The sequence below is a fragment of the Triticum aestivum genome, chromosome 4B, assembly GCF_018294505.1.
Source record: "Triticum aestivum cultivar Chinese Spring chromosome 4B, IWGSC CS RefSeq v2.1, whole genome shotgun sequence".
Taxonomy (NCBI): Eukaryota; Viridiplantae; Streptophyta; class Magnoliopsida; order Poales; family Poaceae; genus Triticum; species Triticum aestivum.
This window is the reverse complement of record NC_057804.1, coordinates 163,490,731-163,496,681: the sequence shown is the minus strand read 5'-3', so window position 1 is coordinate 163,496,681 and position 5,951 is coordinate 163,490,731.

Genomic DNA, 5,951 nt, shown 5'->3' with positions numbered 1-5,951 from the left:
GGCGGCGGCGGTTCGGGCCTGGGGAGGGCTGAGCGCGGGCCTGGCGGGCCGCGGTGGGCGCGGGGGAGAGAGAGGGCGGCGGGGCTGACGACGTGGCAGCGGCTGGTTGGTCGCGAGGGCAGGGAAGGAGACATGGCGCGTCGCGATTGGCTCGGGTGAGGTGTCCGGCGGACATGTCCGGCTCGGGCGGACGTGTCCGGCGGCACAAGGAAGAAGATGGCTAGGGTTAGACCGGGATTTCGGGGGAGATGCACATATTTATAGGTAGAGGGAGCAAGGAGAGTCCAAATGGAGCACGGTTTTCGCCCACACGATCGTGATCGAACGACCGAGAGCATGGAGGGGAGTTAGATGGGTTTTGGGCCACTTTGGAGGGGTGTTGGGCTGCAAGACGAAAGGGGCTTTTACGGTTACCCGGTTAACCTTAGGAGTATCAAACGAACTCCAAATGGCACGGAACTTGACAGGCGGTCTACCGGTGCTATACCAAGGCCGCTTGGCAAACCTCGGGCCATTCCGAGAATTTTTAACACCCGCTCACAACGAGAGACAAAAAGGGGAACATCGGAGGGCATAGGAGTGCCGGATTGCAAAACGGACAACGGGGAAAATGCTCGGATGCATGAGACGAACACGTATGCAAAATGAGATGCACATGATGACATGACAAAATGCAACACGCAAGAAAATGACATGGCAACTACGGCAAATAACTGGTAGACACCTGGCGCATCGAATCCGGGGCATTACAACAATGAACTGACTCCCGTTGTCGACCATGACTCACAAAGGCCACCGCGACCATCGTTCTCCTCCTTTATTGGTAATGTGTGTACTGAATCACTTGGCAGTACATGTGCAGTTCCAATTTTGTTCATACCTACCCTTCAAATTTCTCGGGTGCTATTGTTCCCGTAAAAGTAATTGGTTATAGCCTCCATTGTCCAACCGAATATTAGCTTGTAATTGTGCGTCGCTCCTGTATCGCGCTGTGCTTGGATAGGTTTTTCATCTGCAGCCAGTAGTGTGGCAAATGATGGAAAATTTTTTAGAACTAGCAAGATGGCCATGCGTTGCACGCATCAAGATGCATTTGTATGAGTAGTTTATCTTGTGGGAGAAAAGGATGAATGAGGGAAGGCCTTATTTGCAAATCTGGAGAGGGGTATGGGTATCTTTTTGCAAAATTCCCATTGTTTCCTTCCTATCTGTCAGATATAAATCGGATGGCCTATATTGCAGGATGGTAGGCACACCATCATCACCAACTCTGTTTTTTTATATAAGAAAAAAGTATAGAGAAAAAAAGTAGACAATAGAGAAGTAGAGATAAATATTAAATATAAAATAAATATAACAGTAGAGAAGAAAGTAGAGATAGCAGAGACGTCGGGAAAGGATCGCGCGTGCGCCGGAAAAAGCGATCGGGCGTGCGCTAGTTTTGGTGCGCGGCGTCCGGCGCGCTTTATAAAATCCAACGCCCTCCCACCGCTCTATGCCTTGCCACCGATCTCTCCCCACTCTGTTCCTCGCCACCGCTCCCTCCCCGCTCTTTCTCGCCTCGCCTCCGCCGCGCCACCTTGACGCCGTGTAGCCGGGAAACTTGAGGATACCGCGGCATCCGCGCGCGCCCCTCCGGTGGCTTCTTCGCTGATATCCGGTTCCGCGGGATGCGCTTCGGCCTCAGCAATTTTGACACCGCCAATGAGGCCGCCCGCACGTACGACGCGGAGGCATGGTGCCTCTAGTCGCCTCATAGAACATTGAACTTCTCCAACATGCTGACGTGGGAGCGGGCGCAGGAGCTCGCGCCTCTGCCGCGGCTTAGCACCGACGAGGATCGCCGTGACAACCGGAGGTGGGAGCACCATGTCAGCATCGCCGAGATGGACGAGGAAGCCATGGCGATGTGGCGCCAATGCTTTCCACAGGACATCATCAACGAGCGCGCGTTCTACGCGCAAAGGAGGGCGGAGAGGGATAAGAGGAGGGCGGAGCAAGCGGCCTATCGGGAGGACAAGCATAGGCGAAAAGCGAACGCTCAATTCAATATGAGGCTAGGAGCAGCGTCGCCTTGGGAATCCGACGATGATCGGTATCTTCACGCCTACAGTCAGACGTCGGAGGAGGACATCACCGAGGAGTCGGACGAGGAGGAGTAGTTGAATTATCTATTTTTTTATCTATCAATACTGAGAACTATCCTCTACTCTCTAGTCTCTCTACTTCTCAATCTCAGCACTGCAAATGCTTTTTTAAAGGGCCGCGCATTGCGATTCTATTGGAGATGCTCTAAGATGGCAGAGGAGTGCTTTAATGTTGCCCACAAGAAGCGCGAGTATTACTAGTAGTATATTTTTCTTATCATGTTGAGATTTTAAAACCCAGAGTGCGAACATGGAGAGTAGCAATGAAGACCAAACACGGGATATTGGGGACATCTTCAAGGAGCATGGCAAGTTAAAGAGGAGCTGCACCGAACCTGTAAAACCATATTTTGTAAGTAACACCCTTTCAATTACTTTCGTTTAGCCTCGTGTTCTTCGATGTGTATATGTTGTAGTTTCTGTTTCTCTTAAGCCTCTTGCTCTTTGATGTGTAATAAGAAGAGTCTTAATGTTCTAATGCTTTCGGTTTTAGCTTGATGTAGGAAGTGGGTGTTCTCACCTTGTAGTCTGTTTTTATATTATTTTCCCTTTTTGAATTCACTTCTCCGAGTTTTGTTTATCTGGCTTCTACTAAATGGATCTGGGTTGCTCTGAGTATTGATCTAAAAAAGAAGTAACTTCATGTCAGGATGCAATTCCTAGGAGGAGGGAAGTATGGTCAACCTCAAGATCATGTTTACAAAATGAGGTTGGATTACACACAAGGTGCCAGTTCCCTAATGATGCTGGATTAGACACAAGGTGCAAATTCCTAGATGATGCTGGATTACACACAAGCTAGGTGGAACCATCAGCTGTTCATGTCCTTGTGGCTCTAGTAAAGGCTGAAAGAAAGCATGCAGCAGCCCTTGAGAATGTAGCTGAGTTCCTGAAGAAGGGAAAAGAGCAATCAGATGCTCTCTTCACCCAAGCCAAAGAAGAGATGGAAGAAGCCAGAAATAAGCTAGCAGAGGCAGAGCAGTCTAGGCGTCTCCTGCTATCTAAAACTGTTGTCAATACAAAATTTCCTTCATAATAGCTAAGTTCAAATGTTTGTCTAGTCAGCATGCCTGTTGTGATGTCCGTGCATCTACTGATGTGGCACAAAATAATTTTTTCGGGTCATGTAATAACAGAAATTACTTTCCAAACAATAAGAGACGAAGTATTGTACATGGTATATTTCACGCACAAGCCCGACATTCCAAGTTCAACTTCCACATCAAAGTCATGTTCATAGATATCTGCACATTCATACATAATGTCCACAACCACGACTCACTTCAAAGCCAAAAAAAATGTGAGGAGAGTTATAAATAAAGAAAAACATCTACTAGTTCCTGCTACCAGTGCGAGCACAACAAGTCAAGACCATGCATAAATTAATTATATTTTAGTCATTTTTTGTGTTCTAAAATGCCGGCCGGCTCCCGGAAGGACGTGTTGCCGGCACACGCGCGGATTCAATGAAGGCAGGTGGGGCAGTTTGAAGCTGGTTGCACACGGCGAGGAGGCGTGCTCAGCCGGGCCTGCAGCAAGTGGGGCCCTCTTGGCCGGCTCACCGGTTCATTGCCTGTGCTATGAGAGGTCGCGTCCGTGTCAGAGCAATCACTCCCTCCAGTCCTTTTTTGTTTGGGTATAACAAAATCTCGTTTTCCATTCACATTTTACAAGTAAAATTCATGGACAAACTTTGACCCAAAATAAGATGGGGACTAGCAAACCAGAATGGAGGTAATAGTTTTTTTAATCAAAGAAGGGTCTCCCCCTTCCAATTTTCATTACTGAAAACCAGCATCTAAATCTAAACCATAGTATTTTCCCAAGAACTACCAGGTTCAACATCTCGCAACATAAACCCATACAACCATACGCCAAGGAGGTACGTAGTACTATGAATTCCTTTTTCGCTCCATAACAATCGTTCTAAAAACTACGTAGTACTTATAATGCGCCATTGAAAATCGGAACTCTTAACCCCACTAAAAAATGATATTTTAAACGTGGCTACTCGATCTGTGGCAACTGGGGAGCCACCGCCTCCAAGTCGTTCACCTGTGGTCTCGACCATCAACTCCTATGGATCAAATTATCACGCGAGCTGCCTATTCCTACAAAGGTGCTCCACCACGTACCCGGTACCCACGAATGCAGCAATCGTGCACCTAGGGTTTTAGGGTTTATTTGTTAACATCGCCTTTATGTAACACTCATGTGTGCAAGACATCGAGAGACCGACTGCGTGTGTGCACCTCTTCTCTTTGTATATGTACTCCACCATTTGTATGGTGTCCAAAAAATTATAATAACTACTAGCAATGTGCCAATGCATTGCCACACGATCAAAGTAGATTAATGCATATTCACCGATTTGATAGAAAAAAATTCTAGTTTTGAAATACGTATATCACTAAAAATATGTTATGTTTCACTCAAAATATATTCCTTTGGTGGTTTTGATGAGATAAGGGAGGAATGTTGTTGGTTTCAAGATTCGAGAAGTGGTATATGTCTAATTTCTACTCTTACTAGCAAGATGCCCGTGCGTTGCAGGTAACATCAAGTTCTTGTGGGAGAAAAGGATGAACGAGGGAAGGCCTAATCTGCAAATGTGGTGAGGAGTGCGGGTAAATTGCCATATTTTCCTTCCTATCCATCAGATATAAATCGGACGACCTACATTGTAGGATGGCAGACCCACTATCATCACCAACTCTGTTTTTTATCCCTACTCTTATAAAAAGCATTGTCGGTGATGATCGTGTGCCTGTCATCCTGCAATATAGGCCGTCCGATCTATATCTGATGGATAGGAAGGAAACTATGGCAATTTTGTAAAAAGATACCCACACCCCTCTCCACATTTGCAAATAAGGCCTTCCCTCGTTCATCCTTTTTCCCCACAAGATAAACTACTCACACAAATGCATCTTGATGTTCCGTGCAACGCATGGGCATCTTGCTGGTTGTTGCAAAAAGCCCATTTGTGTGAGAGAGGGAGGAAGAGTGGAGGAGGATGGAGTGCATGTGTGACAAAGACACAAAAATGTGTGTGCGAGAGGTATCAGCTTAAAATGAGGCGATAGTGTGTGTGTGCACGATCGAGAGGGCGTGTCTCAAGAAGGGAAGAAAAATCTACATAGATACAAGGAACGGGAGAGAGACATGTATGTGGTAGTGGAAGCACGAGTGTGTGGGTGTATAAACCTATCTAGAGGCTAGTCGATAAATGTTTGTGAGAGAAATATGGGTCGGGGTGTGAAAGAGAAAGTTTTGTGTGTGTGTGAGAGAGAGACGGTAGTCGGGAAGGGGAGTGGAAGAAGGAGTTTTGTGTGTGTGAGAGAGAGAGAGAGAGGGGGGGGGGTGTCGGTGTCAAAACCGGTGGATCTCGGGTAGGGGGTCCCGAACTGTATGTCTAAGGCTAATGGTAAGAGGAGGCAGGGGACACGAAGTTTTACCCAGGTTCGGGCCCTCTCGATGGAGGTAATACCCTACTTCCTGCTAGATTGATCTTGATGATATGAGTATTATAAGAGTTAATCTACCACGAGATCGTAGAGGCTAAACCCTAAAAGCTACCCTATGATTATGATTGTTGTCGTCCTACGGACTAAACCCTCCAGTTTATATAGACACTGGAGGGGGATAGGCTTACATAGAGTCGGTTACAAAGAAGGATATCTACATATCCGAATTGCCAAGCTTGCCTTCCACGCAAAGGAGAGTCCCATCCAGACACGGGACGAAGTCTTCAATCTTGTATCTTCATAATCCAACAGTCCGGCCTAAGTATATAGTCCGGCT